The sequence below is a fragment of the Sus scrofa genome, chromosome 1 (assembly GCF_000003025.6).
Source record: "Sus scrofa isolate TJ Tabasco breed Duroc chromosome 1, Sscrofa11.1, whole genome shotgun sequence".
In the NCBI taxonomy this organism is placed as follows: Eukaryota; Metazoa; Chordata; class Mammalia; order Artiodactyla; family Suidae; genus Sus; species Sus scrofa.
In genome coordinates, this window is record NC_010443.5 from 30,821,177 (window position 1) to 30,836,636 (window position 15,460).

The 15,460-nt window shown below is 38.6% G+C and overlaps 1 long non-coding RNA gene across 3 annotated transcripts; it reads right to left on the reverse strand.

The window, feature by feature from the left end:
- Positions 8,464-14,311, reverse strand: LOC102166614. Of its 3 annotated transcripts, XR_002342836.1 has the most exons (4): positions 14,011-14,311; positions 12,225-12,357; positions 10,871-10,982; positions 8,464-9,199 (listed from the first exon to the last, which is right to left on the reverse strand). It is a non-coding gene; the product is annotated as an uncharacterized LOC102166614 (long non-coding RNA). The 3 variants fall into 3 exon arrangements; XR_002342835.1 differs by having other exon boundaries at positions 10,871-12,357; XR_002342837.1 differs by lacking the exon at positions 8,464-9,199 and adding an exon at positions 9,503-10,143 and having other exon boundaries at positions 10,871-12,357.

A 15,460-nucleotide genomic window follows, 5' to 3' on the forward strand; every position in this document is an offset into this window, starting at 1 on the left:
TAGGTAAATACATTTATTGCTGCAAGGTGATTATATTGGCTGCCAAAATGTTTTTGATAAAGTGAGATGAATATTCCAGTTCCTTTTCTTGGAGAATACATTTTCAGAAGCATTTCCCAAACTGCATGGCTCAGGTTAAAAAAAAAAAAAAAAGGCTTTATTATAAGAAAAGTATTTTACTTTCTCTAATCTATTTATAATTTTTAAACACTTCAGTTTTAGTGAATTGTTGATGGGATCATCTCCCAAATGTAGGTACTTAGACTTCTTCTATTGAGATATTCATAAGTACACTGACGGAAATTAAATATTTCCTAATGCTTAAGAAATGGTGATACCAATGTGAAGTGTTATAACACTCTGGCTTACCTGCTAAAAAATAAAATAAAATAAAATAAAATAACACTCTGGCGTACGATGCATATCTGGTTTATTCATTTAGTGAAAAAATAAATATTTATTCTGCAGCTCCAATTCAACCCCTAGCCTGGGAACCTCCATATGCTGTGGGTGTGGCCCTAAAAAAAAGACCAAAAAAAAAAAAAAGATAAATATTTATTAAGGGCCTACTATGTGCTCAGCACAGTTCTAAGTGTTATCTTTGTATCTCTGGGATACTGTCATGACGAAGGAGAAAAACTGCAGGGCTCTACTTATTTTAAATGGGGAGAGTAAGACAGAAACTAAGACAACAAACATAGTTGATGGCAAGGAGTTCCAGGCAGAGAATTAAAAGAGAGTGGTGAGATTGAGAATGACTGGCCAGGTTCCTTAATGTTGGGTGGTCAAAAGAGTTGTCTTCTGAAGGGGTGTGACTAAAGCTCAGCTCTTTCCCAAGATAAGAAAAAGGGCAGCCACGTGAGGATTCAAGGAGAAATATCAAATTCAAAGACTTTGAGTTGAGGAAGCCAAAAAGATCCAAAAGGATGGAAAAGTTTGGGTTTTATTATAAAGGTAATGGGAAGCCATTTGGGGCATTCCAAACAGGGGAATAACATAATTATTGTGTTTAAGCCATCACTCTAGAAAGTAGGTGGATAGGAGCTAAGAGAAATTAGGAGCTAGAGACCTGGAAGCAATGATGGTGGCTTAGATTAAGTGGGAGCTGATATTTAACTGTCAACATAGATAAAGCCACAACATGAAGTTTGGTTGTTAAGATATGGAACTACTTCCCTGTATGGTGATAAGTAGCCCTTGTCCTAAGTCCTCTGAACGCAGCCACTTCCTGTACCAGCCTATCCTCTCTCGAACTTCCAGTCGCTTCATGAAACAGTAGAGGAAGAATGAAGTTTTGGCATAGCAGGACTTCAGTCTTCCTGCCAATGGTCCAGACTCCTGCCCTATATCTCATTAAATATTTTGAATATCGCTGCTTGTGTAGGGATGGAAATGCTCATTTACAAGTTTTTTTTGAGCACCTTGACATAACAGATACATTTCTAGGTCCTGGGAATGCTAGCCCTAAATGATATAACCAAAACGCTCGACCTGTAAAGAAGACAACAGATTCCGGTTATGTTTTAGAAGTCAGGTCATCGGACTTGCCACTGGATTTGATGTGGGGATAAGGAAAAGAGAGAAAGTCTCCCAGGTTTGTGACTTGAACAACTAGTAGTTTAGATGGGGGAAAGTGCTGCTTGTTTAGATGGGGGAAAGTGAGAAGGAACAGGCTTAAGAAGAAAAACCTTCTCTCATACTTCAGAGCAGACCTAAATTCACAGGAACCTATACGGAGAGGCCAGTGAAAAATCTTGGAAAAGAACATTGAGTCACTTATCCAGCTATGTGCCAATTCCTCATCTCTAAACCTGGAACATGAACATCTACCACACACACTCCTCTCTCTCTCACACACACACACACACACACACACACACACGCACAGGCAGAGGGTTGTGATAAAGATCCAATGTGATAAAAGACATAAAGTCTTTTGCTTTCTCTAGCCATCTGTGGATCCCTATCACCAAAATATCTTTAAGAGCTTCACTCAGATTTCTGAGAACCACCACTCTTGGTTTTCCCATTCTCTCCCCCGACCGGAATGTAAAAGGCAGAAGCCTCCAAGAATGGGCATAGAAGAGCTGGAGCGCTGGTAGACAAGACCAGCAATTAAAAGCACCTAAAAGTGAGACTGCATAGAAGTGACCTGTATATCCGCTTTTATCACCTCAGGTATGAATGGTTTCTCAATCAATCATTTTCTTAGCATTGATAAAGATTGTGCCAATTTCGATATCATATTACATTAGATAAATAGTATCCATTGAAATTAAACTATCTTATCTAAATTATGAAAAAGCCAGAGAAGGAGGGAAAAAAAAGTAATTCACATGCCTTATTCGTCCTTTTTATATTTCAGACCAGCATCTATAAGACATGGATCATCTATGCACTTCTTACTGCCCGGGAGTTGTGGAAAGAATCAAAAGAAATCGTGCATGTGAACATTCTCTTCAAATGTTTGTTGTTATTAGACCAACAGAACATATAGTATATAGTGGAAAAACTATTTGCAGGCTGCAAAGAGTTGGTTATTTGTTTTATATCTTCTTACCTCACCCCATGGAAACCACAGCATCTTGTATTTATTCCAAAGCATTTACCATCCTTCACTGGATTAAATGAATTATTATTGAAGACAGCAGATGACAAGAGTATCATGTGTCTAATTTACTGTACCTAGAGGCTTAAGTTCAAAGCTTTGGCACAATTCCTACGGTACTTTGCACCCTCCACACCAAACCAAACAACCCTTAAAAATTTCAGTAGTTCAGAGTCTCTGCCAGTATTTCTCAGCTGCTTCTTTTTTCCCCCCTCTTAAGACATGAATAATTTAACTTTCTGAAGCCTAGTAAATATTAGACAATACGGTATAGCAGTGGTTAAAAAACACAAGAACTGGAGTCAGGCTAGTGGAGGTTGGAAACCTAGTTATTTGACTGATCTTGGATGAATTATTTAAGCAGCTTTGTGCCCGTGCAAGTCAGGAAAGTTGATAATACTCAGCTCTAGAGTTGTCATGAGGAATACGTAAGTTGTTAGAGGCAAAATGCTTATAGCAGTATTAGCCATGGTATGAATTCGACGAATGTTAGATAATATTACATCCTCAGAATATGAAATGGCATCTACAATAGCAAAAGAGGAAAAACAGAAAGAAATTGGAGTACAAATATTCACGTGATGTCTTAATTCTAGTGTGTAGAAAAACACTATAAAGAATCTGTCATGAAATCAATCAAGATCTAGAGCATGATTAGAAAAGTGCCATATGCAATTCATTGATGAAACAAACATTTGTGAGATGCATACTGTGTACTAGGGACTGTGATCACACAGGGAATATAAACGCAAATGTAGGCAAACCCTTCCTCGAGTAATTCACACTGCAGTGGGATCTGCGGTGTAATGTTCTCCCAACTTAGGATTTTGGCCACTTGCAGTGAGAAGATCAGATCAGAACTGAGTGAGGACATCATTTGCTTATACTCGCCTAGTCCCAAACATCTGTATATAGCAACACAATACGAAAGGTGCCAGAGCAGAGGGATGTGCAGAGCACTGTACTGTGGAATAGTGAGCAGGTTACATGCCGTGGGGGGGAGCCTTTTTACGGGGCCCTGAAAAGAGGAGGGTATTGAAACTGACCTGTGACAGCAGACCAAATGGATCAGAGAGCACTTCTACAAAGATATGATGCTAGATCTGAGTCCTTTTTTTAAAATTTAATTTTATTGGAGTATAGTTGATTTACAATATTGTATTAGTTTCAGGTGTAAAACAAAGTGAATCAGTCATACCTATAAATGCATGCCTTTTTTTTTTTTTTTTTGCCCCATATAGGTTATTACAAACTATTGAGTAGATTTCCCTGTGCTATACTGTAGGCTCCATTTAGTCATCTGTTTTATACAGTAATGTGGGTTTTATTCCCACCTTCCCAGAGATCTGAGTCTTAAAGGACAAGAAGAAGCTAAGTAGGTAGACAGAATTGGGGAGGAAGATACAGGTATCATCAGGTAGATTCATGGAAGCATCAGAGAGACCAGACCTAATCTGAGGATGTGTGTCATTAAAAAGGTCAAAATGAAGAATGGGACTGGAGGCATCTAAGGAGTTGAGAACGGAGGCTTTGTCAAGGGTTAAACCATAAACCATACAGGGTGGGACATATCAGGCTGGGAAGCCTGATCTTGGTGCTGAAAGTAATGGTATGGCTTTGGGGGTTGAGCAGAGAAACATTGAAGTGTTTTCAAAATCTCTAACTGAAAACATCCCCATCCCACTCGCAGCGTTCCTATTCCTTTTTCCTTAGTCAATTTCCCCCAAGGCATTTATCGCCACCTGACATGTTATTTGATTTGTGGGTTGTCATCTCCCTCCACCATAACATAAGCTCCATAAGGACAGATAGAGAAGTACCTTAAATATTCATTAAATAAATGGCAGATGGAACAAATTTCATACAACTTCTCACTTTCAGACTCATGCATTTATTCAGTTCCTTTCTTCTGGGGGCAACCTCTTCTGGTAGAGTAGCCAACATCTAATTAAGTTGAGGATTAAAATTTTAATAAAGATTCTCCTGGAGTTCCCACTGTGGCTCAGCAGAAACAAATCTGACAAGCATCCATGAGGATGCAGCTTTGATTCCTGGCCTCCTTCAGTAGGTTAAGGAGCCATCATTGCCGTGAGCCATGGTGTAGTTCACAGACATGGCTCAGATCTGGCATTGCTGTGGCTGTGGTGCAGGCCAATGGCTACAGCTCCGATTCGAGCCCCAGCCTGGGAACCTAAAAAGAAAAAAAAAAAAAAAAAAAATCTCCTGGTGAGTTCTTTCAATTGGCATTAAGGAAAGCCACTTAAACACCAGGGACCCATTCTGATTTCTTTCTTAAAAAAAGAGGTTTAGCATCTGGAATTATACAAAATAGATGTCAAAGTCCACGTGTCAAATAAATAGCTTTATTTGACATTTATTTACCCCCCAAAATAATATTTATGACAGTTTATTATTTCTTTGCATTTTTTTTTTACTTTAGTAAGTTTGGGAAGAAATGTAACTCAATGAATGCTGCATTAGCACATCTCACAATAAGAGTGTATGAACAGTCTATAGCTTTAGTTCCATAAATTTATATTAATCTTGAAATAGATGACATTTTGCATATTCAAATAATTAATTATACTTGGTAAAGTTTTAACCAAGGCAATTCAGGGGGTTCAACTGAGACCCAACAAGTTTTCCAGAATTAGGCATTCCCTCACTCATTTCATCATGTTTCCTTATCAGTTGGGAAACAATTCAGCTGGGTTTCACTGTTCAGTCTACATCGTGGATCCGAACTGCATTGGGACCTCTATTTACTTCCTGCCTTTGATCACCACACTTCTCCCCTGACTTATTTTGAGGAGGAAAGTTCCATGCTTGATTCTGTCAACCCACATCCTGGCGTCCTGAAAGCACAGGATGTAATTTTCCCTTGCCATCTCCAGAGCATTTTATTCTGCTCATGTCTCGACCCTTTGATGACTTCCAAGACCCCCTCTTTAGTTGCATCATTTGAAAGAAGCCAGCTGGGCCCTCCCTGACCTGCCACGTTGACTGACCTTGGTGTCTGCTGTGACTGTACTTACCAGGTTTCATTTACCAGGTCTAAATTTGGTAAACCACAGTGAACTGCTCTCCATCATCAGTTCAAAGCAGTCCCCTAGTAATTATTGCTGTCATGTACTTAATATTTAGGGAGGTACCTGGGCTTCTACTCCTTGGGAAATATCTGGGCTGAGAGGTGATCTTCAGAATTTAAACTTCAATCTGTTGCTTACTGTGACTCAGAAGCAATTACTATTCCCACCCAAAAGAAAACTCTTCTGAAATAACTATCCTTTAAAAAAAAAAAAATGTAGGGAATGTCATCATATTTAAAAGCCAAACATTTAAACATTATTACTGAAAGACTTTAAAACATATTATGTGTCTTAAGTGTTGAATGAGATAATTAAGTCTTTAAATTCAATCCAGAAAACTAAAAGCCATAAAAGAAAAAAGAAAGACAGAAAAGAAAAAAAAGGAAAAAGAAAAGATTAGGGGCAAAAGTATAATTTCTAAAGATGAATGAATAGTGTTTTGTATTTTAAATGATATTAAATAGTTGTGCTGATGTAGCCTTTTGAAATGTCAGGAATTGTGAAAGTCTGAGATGCTTACTCATAAGTTAACAAGTTAGCTGCCCAAAGTTTCATAAGTTTCAGAAGACACGAGATTCCTGGGTCAGAGACAAAAGACTTTATTACTCAGAGCACAGAAGGTGGCATGGACTTCATGTTCCTGTTATGCCCCAAGTCCCATGGGAGTTATGTGGGTGGGTCTAGCTGAGTGTTGTGTGCACAGTTAGTCCATGTCCTAGCTGAGAAATTCCAAGCTTAGGAAAAACCTCGATCTGATAAGGAGTTGTTAACAAATCTACCCATCCTTTATCAGAGGGAGGTGCCGAGACCAGCTCAGCAGGATGGGGCTGAAGAATGGGTGCTATGGTACTTAAGGAAAAAAAAGTTAACATAAAACAAGACACAGAGATGTTTATCTTAAGTAAAGGTGGGAACCAGGGGACTCAAGGTCTCAGGGACGGACCAAGAGCCCTGCCTCAAGAAACCACACTGCTTTTATTGTGCTCTTGAGGATTAGTCAAGCGAAAAGGGGGTTGTAGTGCAGGATATAGGTTTTTTTTTATTATTTTAAAAGTCACTTAGCTGGTAAATGGTTAAACTTTTTACTCTAAACTATAGGAATTTAAGAATCATTAGCATTTGAGTTAGCTATCTATGCATAGCATTTCAGAGAATCCTCACTGTGCTTCTGCAAATTGTGGCAACCCTGTGTGCCTAGGTTCGCACCTTGGTTCTCTTTTCTAATGCATATGACCGCTCATAAACCACTTGGTCATGAGGTTCCTCTTTCTCTTATTCTTTAGAGGACATATCATGCTTGTGCAAATGGTGTGCCAATCTGCACAGGTCCAGCTTGTGCAAATGGCGTGCCAATCTGCACAGGTCCAGCGTGCCTAGACCATTGTATTATGTCCTCATTCAGCTGACCCTGCGAATAACCCATGCCCTTAGGTCTTTGTTCTTAAGCTTAAGTCATTTACCATCACTGTGACTCTTTCTCAAGCAGGAAGACGGGACAAAGTAAGGAAAGATAAGATGGAGTTTTCAGCAAAGAGGCTAAGAAAATATTATAAAAACATGTCTTGCAACAGGGAGGTATTAGCTTTGTTTTCCTAGTAAGAAAGCAAATCTGCCCTCTATTCCAAAAGGATCTCTCTTTGTTCATGGCAAACAAACTTGAAAAGATAGTATGGAATGAAAGCTGTCATAAGACCTGCAGAAATGCCATGGACAATTGACCTGAACTATTATCTATCCCTTCATGTAGTCTTTAAAAATATGAAAAAAAATTGTTGAAATTTTGTAAGAACTCTCACTCAAACCTACAAAAACATTACTGCACAGTTCAGTAACAAACATAACTACTGTTAATTCAACAAATATTTTGAACCTCAAACCTAGCATATATTCATTATCAGCAATAAAAAGTTTGACATATTAAACACCATTTTACATGTGGCACAATGTAAATTTGTTCCACAAAACAGGATGTTCAAGTGGTCTATATGATCTTACATTAAGGTCAAATACTCCTATGGTCAGATATAAAGTAAATTAATAATAATGACAATAGTTTACAATTATGTAAATCTCTGGGAGTCAGTGCTTTTTAATCTTTATATAGGAAATCAAAGGAAAAAACCATGGCATTACATGTAAAATGTAATGGAATATGTAATAACTATCTTATATTTCTCTTTTCTCCTTATAACTCAAATACCATCTGCTTGCTCCTCATTCTTAGCTAACTGTTCTCTTCTTTCACTGAGAAAATACAACCAATTAGAAGAAAATTACTTCATTTTTGCACCAAATTTACCAGTCTACCTATTCATGTCGTTACTTTTGTCTTTCCTCCTGTTAAACTGAATTAACTCCTCCATTTTTCTTCTAAGATTATTTTCACCCCAGATTTTATCCCTTTCTGGCTTCTTTAGAGACTTTATTATTATTATTTTTATATTATATTTACTATATTATAAATATTATATTATTGTTTTGTTGTATTATTATTATTATCCCCCTTTTCTTTCAACTGCCTACATCATCAATACTCTTCTTATTCTGGGCTTCTTCTTTTTTTTTTTTTTGTCTTTTTGCCATTTCTTGGGCCGCTCCCGCAGCATATGGAGGTTCCCAGGCTAGGGACCGAATCGGAGCTGTAGCCACCAGCCTACGCCAGAGCCACAGCAACGCGGGATCTGAGCCGTGTCTGCAACCTACACCACAGCTCATGGCAACGCTGGATCCTTTACCCACTGAGCAAGGGCAGGGATCGAACCTGCAACCTCATGGTTCCTAGTCGGATTCGTTAACCACTGCGCCACAACGGGAACTCCCCGGGCTTATTCTTATCAGCATGTGAACGTGCTTACAAAAACTCTTAAGAAAAACCTCCCTGGACCTCAAGTCCTCCTTGGGTTGACTTTCTTTTCTCCCACTTCCTCAAAAGAGGTTTCTAAGTAGTCACTGTCTCCACTTCCTCACCTTCCTGTCCCCTCAGCCCTCCTAAACCAATCATACTTTCCTCCTCACCACTCCACTGAGACTGCTATTATCTAGGTCAACATTTGTAGGAACCATGTAGATACAATTTCAATTCATGAAATTAGCATCATGAATATGATGCTAATTAATATTCAGTAGACAAAATTCTACTTAAAAGCACAACAATCACCTAATTTGTGAAATGCAAACAATATCTGACTTCTCTACGTCACAGGGTGGCTGTGAACCAAATGACATAAAGCAAGTGAGTATTTCTGTAAGCCACAATGCATCACACAGTGTAAGCATTATGATTTTCTAGGACATGACTCAAAGACATGGATTTTTGTAGTTTTATATAGCCCTGCTGAAACACAAAGAAATAGAACATATTAGATTGCCCACAGTAATTTGTTCAACAAACAAATGCATGAAGAAATGAATGAATGAAATGCTTGGTTGGGTGGAGACTCAGGCTGGAATGAGTGGAAGCACCCAGATTCCTTTTTCTGGTGCTAAAGAACAAGAGCAGGGTCTAGAAAATACAAGCAGAAAAATCAGTTCTTCCACAAGAACATGTAGAACTTCACCCCCTACCAAAATTATCTAACATGTTGAATAACAATGAAGCCTTCATTTTGTTCAAGAAATTATCTGAGCTTTCAAAGAATTCTTCTTATCTACATTTCTATTTAACTGAGGAACTATCTCATATAGCCACACACAAATAAAAACAAATATAGAAGTTTCCTGGTGGCTCAACAGGAAGGATCCGGAGTTGTCACTTTTGTAGCTCAGTCGCTGCTGTGACGTGGGTTCAATCCCTGGCCTGGGAAATTCCAAATGCCTCAGGTGTAGTCAAAAAAGAAAAAGAAAAAAAGAAAGAAAATAAATATACACATGTAAGACACGCCTTTTCTGCTTAGCCAAGACTCAAACATCAAAACTAATCAACACCAACAACTAAATTTGAAAATGTGACAAACAATAAAAACATTTATTTTTTTAGCATCTGGTAGGCCATTGCTTTAGGATACAGTTAAAATAAGCTAATGAAGACATTGAGACCCTGAGCTAGATAAACAGCCAACTTTGCAAAGTAACACAAATTAGGATGGTCTCCCTTCTATAAAATGTTTAAATTTTAGTGACCCAGGTTATGCTGTTCTCCAGACTTTGAAAACTTTTCCACACAGTCTAATGAGGGACTTGGAGGCGTGATTCATCAATATTAGCTCAAAAATAAATGTACTGTTTACAGATATTTCCTTCGGCCAACATCAGTCTACCCTGTAACAGTCTATGGGGGAAAGCAAGAAAGCTTGACTTAACTCACAGCGCTGCTGCCAGAGTAAACAGTGCCCCAAACCAAGGAAATTTAAAGCACATGCCTTATTGTCAGGTTTAACTTGTTTTACAAACCCACATAGCCATCCAGCTTTTAAAAATTCATTTCCAGTGTGGGTAACTCACATTGAACTATAAAGAAAAAAAATAATGCAGGTATGCATGTAAATACATAATAATTATAATTTTGCCAAAGAACTCAGCTCTCCAATGTACTATATGGGAAATCATTAGTGGAAGTATTGATAATGACAGAGAACCATCACAGAGAATTGTTAGCAAAGCAGTATCTGTAATGACCTAAAAAACATTCTACCTTCTAGACTAGAGATACACCCATAAGAACCTGAAATACAAGGTCCTATTGTTTTGTCAATGTATTCTTTCTTTTTACCTATCTTATAAACTTCCCTCCTAAGTTGCTCTAGACAAATCTTTAGCTGAATGCAGGCTTGGAGCCTCAAGGAGACTTGGATGCAAATCTTAAATCTTCCACTTGCTCAGTGGCATGTCCCCTCCCAGGAAAGTTTTAAAGAGGGAATCTGGCATTGTTGGGAACTCCTGCCACCCAGTCACTTGGCTCTGACTTCATCCTATCAGGATGCTATCAAGTTAAGTGGCTGCTGCTGGTGTGACAATTTTTGGCCATTAGACTGCAAGCTGTGTGCGGGCAGGAAGCCTGTCTATCTTGTGCAGCACCATATCCTCAACATCTGTACCATCCCTGGCTCTTTCTAGACACTTATTTGTTGAATGCGTTAATGAATGAATGAGTGATGCGCAGCATTGCTTCTCAGCCTTTCCATTCCTTTCAAAGTTTACTTAAAATCATATTTACTTGATTTTTTCCCATACTTACATTTCTATTGTACTTTACTGTCCGAATTACTTGAGGCTCATTATTGGACTATCGACATGGTCCTATTCATGTTAGCCATCCTACTTGAGTAGGAAAATCAGTTTCCTGTTGACTTTGAAAATAAGGGGCAAAGCACTTAAAATAACAGGCCAAAAAAAAAAAATCATTTCACTAGCAAGCCAGGAAAATAAACAAACAAACAAACAAAAGATAGTATTTCGCTCCCAGACATTTTCAGAGGTCTTCTTTTCAAACTAACGTCAATCTCTAATGTTGCTGAGGGTGTGAAGAAATAACACCTTTGTCCATCCTGGAGGGAGTCTACGAGCATGATAATTAGGGTGAACAACTCTTCAATCTCTATTAAAAGCCTTGCAAATGTTCACCCTCTTTATCCAGTGATTTCACAGCTTTGACTTATCCTGAGAAAATAATGCACACACAGCTTTCTGCAAACACATTCCCCACACATACACACCACATAAGAGTGTTTGTTAATTGAAAATAAAGTCGGAGTGTAATAACATAGAGGGGTTTGACTTAGGACAATGGAATACCAGGCAGATATCAAAATTCATATGAGAGGGATAATGACACCTGAAAATTATCAAAGAAAAAATCACAAGCAAACATGTTAAGTGAAAACTACTCCAATTATAAACACATCTATATTTGTATAGAAATGTACATCTTGTAAATGATGTATTTATATTTTATTCATTATATATGCATATATAAACATGAAAAGTCTAGAATAAAATATACTGTAAATTAGATTTTCGGCAGTTATGCTGAAGTACAAATAATCCTAAAATGTAGCGGCATAACAACAAAAGTTAAATTCTTGCTCATTTCATGTGAGCTGAGAGGCAGCTGTGGCTCTCCTTTGTGTATCCTCTTTGTCCTACTATTTATTCCTAAATAACAGCCCTTCTTGTGTATTTTGTCTTTCTCACGGCAGAGAGAAAAGAGCCAAGGAGAAACTATGTTTAAAGACTGTACCTAGAAGTAGCACATAATTTTCACTCATATTTCATCTGCAAAGCAAGTCCTATAGACAAGATGGACTTCACTGGGTCCAGAAGAATAATCTCTTTCAGAGAAGACTAGAACAGTGAACATTAGAAAAATCATATCATTTACTCCAATAACCATTGTCTCCTGGTGGTAGTATTAGGGCTAATTGTTGTTTTCTTCTTCATAACTCGTATATGTGTTGCATTTTTTTTTTTTGTAATGGGCATGTGTTACATTTAAAGACAGAAAATAAAGTCACAGACAGAATGAAATCTGTTATCTCTTATGACATGGTTCACCCCCACTTAACTTCCTCCTGGTTGAGTTACATACTTACATACTGTCATCTGAGATCAAGTGAGTTCTGATGTGCCATGGACTACAGGAGTTGATCTGGTTGGTCTGCTGTTCTTTCTCAATGAGTCATGTGTAGGCTTCCTTTCAAAATGTTATGGCCCTGTAAAATAGATCTACAAAGAATATCACTTACATTACTGAAGAGTGGATATTGGTCTGGTATGTAACCCAGTGGTTCTCAGCTGGGAACCGTTCTGCCCCCCAGAGGTTATCTGATAATGGAATGTCAGGAGACATTTTGGCTTGGCACATCTTAGTGGGAGAAAGGAAGGCAGGGTGCTTCTGGCATCCAGTGGGTAGAGGCCAGGGATGCTACTAAGGAAAGTCCCCACAACCCTCCCCCCCAAAAATTATCTGCCTCAAATTAATAAGTACCAAGCCTGAGAAACCATGTGGTCTCATGGTAGTAAAATTCATACTTGAAAGAAGTGGAACCTTGCAAGAGCTTTGACATTTAAGTCTTCCAGCTCAGTCTCAGACATGGACAGTGGTTTCTCATGGGTTGACAATCACATCGAAGTAACCCGATTGAAGACAGGGCTGTGAACCAGGTTTGTTGACCAATCAGCTACACATTCCTGTATCTCGCCCTCAGAGTTTATGGTCTAAATTAATATCTAAAATAATTTAGCAATGATGTCTGGGTGATGTCTGTGAGACTGAGTCTTGGGGGAAGTTCTGGTATTTTGCACAGGAAATTTTTTTTGCATAGGAATTTTTTTTTTTCTGTCTTTTTGCTATTTCTTGGGCCGCTCCCGCGGCACATGGAGGTTCCCAGGCTAGGGGTCCAATCAGAGCAGTAGCCACCAGCCTATGCCACAGCCACAGCAACGCGGGATCCAAGCCGCGTCTGCAACCTACACCATAGTTCACGGCAACGCCAGATCCTTAACCCACTGAGCAAGAGCAGAGATCGAACCCGCAACCTCATGGTTCCTAGTCGGATTCGTTAACCACTGCGCCACGACGGGAACTCCCTTTTTTTTTTTTTTTTTGCACAGGAAATTTTTGCTGACATGAGGAGTATTGGAGAAAAAAAAAAAAAAACAAGGAATGTTGTGACAGTTTGCCAGTCATGAGTGACTTCAAATCCTCCAGTTATTGCCATCATTGGCGTACATGTCTGTCACTTTCCCTTCATCTGTTACGTATTTGGGAAATGAAGGCGAACAAGAGTGATATCACCACAGTATTCAGAAATCTCTTGCAACATTTGTCTTACACATGCTGTTGTCCAGGGTTATTAATTAACTACAATCTTGATTCCTAAATTTAAAACAAATGTTAGAGGAATGCCTCAATTTAGGAGATTACTTTATAAAAGCTTTCACTTATAAAATTATTTTTATTTTTATTTTCCCCCTATGCATCTGTGGCATATGAAAGTTCCCAGGCTAGGGGGTCAAATGGAAGCTACAGCTGAGGCCTATACCACAGCCCCAGCAACACCAGTTCCGAGCCACATCTGCAACCTACATCACAGTTTGCGGCAACACCAGATCCTTAACCCACTGAGCAAGGCCAGGGATCCAATTTGCATCCTCACAGATACTATGTCGGGTTCTTAACCTGATGAGCCACAACAGGAACTCCTAAGATTATTTCTAAATAATTAAGATATGACCTGTGCTAGCTTTACTTCATCTTGCACATCTTTCTCTATGCCTTATCTTGGAAATGTCATCCCATCAAACCCAGAGCCCTCTTATTGCTATCTGCTCCTGGCTGGGCTTCCATATCCTCACCAAATAGTCACTGCTTCTCACCTGGTATGTGAATCATCGGTGCTGTCCCTCCAACACTTCCATCGCATCACAGTGTTTAAGCCTGTCTTTCAGCTAAACTACGGACTTCTTAAAAAAGAGAGAGAGAGACAATTTATAATTATCCTTGTAACCCTGGGATTTACATAACATCCAGCTCATGGCAGGTGTCAATCAATGATAGCGAGTTAATGAATTCCCTCAGTGACCAGGTTTAATTACAGAGAGGGAAGAATATTTTAGAGATTACTTTTTTGTCTTTCCAGGACCTCACCAGAGGCATATGGAAGTTCCCAGGCTAGGAATCAAATTGGAGCTGGAGCTGCCGGCCACAGCCACAGCCACAGCAACCTGGGATCTGACTTGCATCTGCCACCTACACCGCAGCTCATGGCAATGCCGGATCCCCAACCCACTGAACAAGGCCAAGGATAGAACCCACATCTTCATGCTTACTAATCAGGTTGGTTACTGCTAAGCCACAATGGGAACACCCAAGATACTTTTTATATTAGGAGGTGAATGGCTGGCTTTTCAAAAGAGCACATACGCTGACTCAAAGGAAGGAATATCTAGTGGTGAGATTTTGCTCGTGAGACAGTAGAGTAGGAAAGCTATGTTGAGACGAGAGAGGCTTCCTAGGTTCCTCTGTTCATCACTCAAAAGCAGGGTCTACTCCAACATGATCCAGGCCCTCCTCTGCTCTAAAGAAGTAAAGCTGTGTCTGGGACACTGTCCTTGACTATGCGAGTTCTTCAAACTGAAAAATATTTTTCTTAAAATTACTGCAGATGAAATTCTAGCACATGTTGCCATCACACATGAAAAAAATATTTGACCACATGTTAACAATACCAGTTTGACTTAAGAAATTATTATTGATATTTTTAACACACACTTGTAGCTATAGAACCTAAATACCAAACATATGGTGAGAATTCTTCTAAATTGCACAGTTTATTAGGTTATGTTTTTTAAATACTATATAAATTGTCCCTTTTATTTTTTTCAGGGTTCAGCTTTCATTTAATGCTCTAAAAATATATACTCTGGCAAGGATTGCTATCTTTTTTCCCTTGTTGCTCTTAGATCTTTATACGCAGAGTTATACTTTATACTTGGAGGTTTTGGTGGTATTTGATTTAGTATTTTGTTATGTGCTTTCTTCTATTGATCACTAATACTTTCTTATATGTGTCATATCTCCCAATTGAAAATTCCTTGAAAGAGGTGTTAAGTTGCAGACAGATCTTCCTAACTTACAGATGTGTTGTATTTTCAAAGTTATAAATGTTTTCAACATATATTTATTGATCACCTATCCCAACTCTTTGTTAAATGTTGGGAATAAACAGCCTACTTAATTGGAAGTTGTATTTTTTAAATTTAGAATGCATTATCACTGCATAGAAGTGGAGCTTTTAAAGGTTATGTTTCCAGATGATCCCCACAA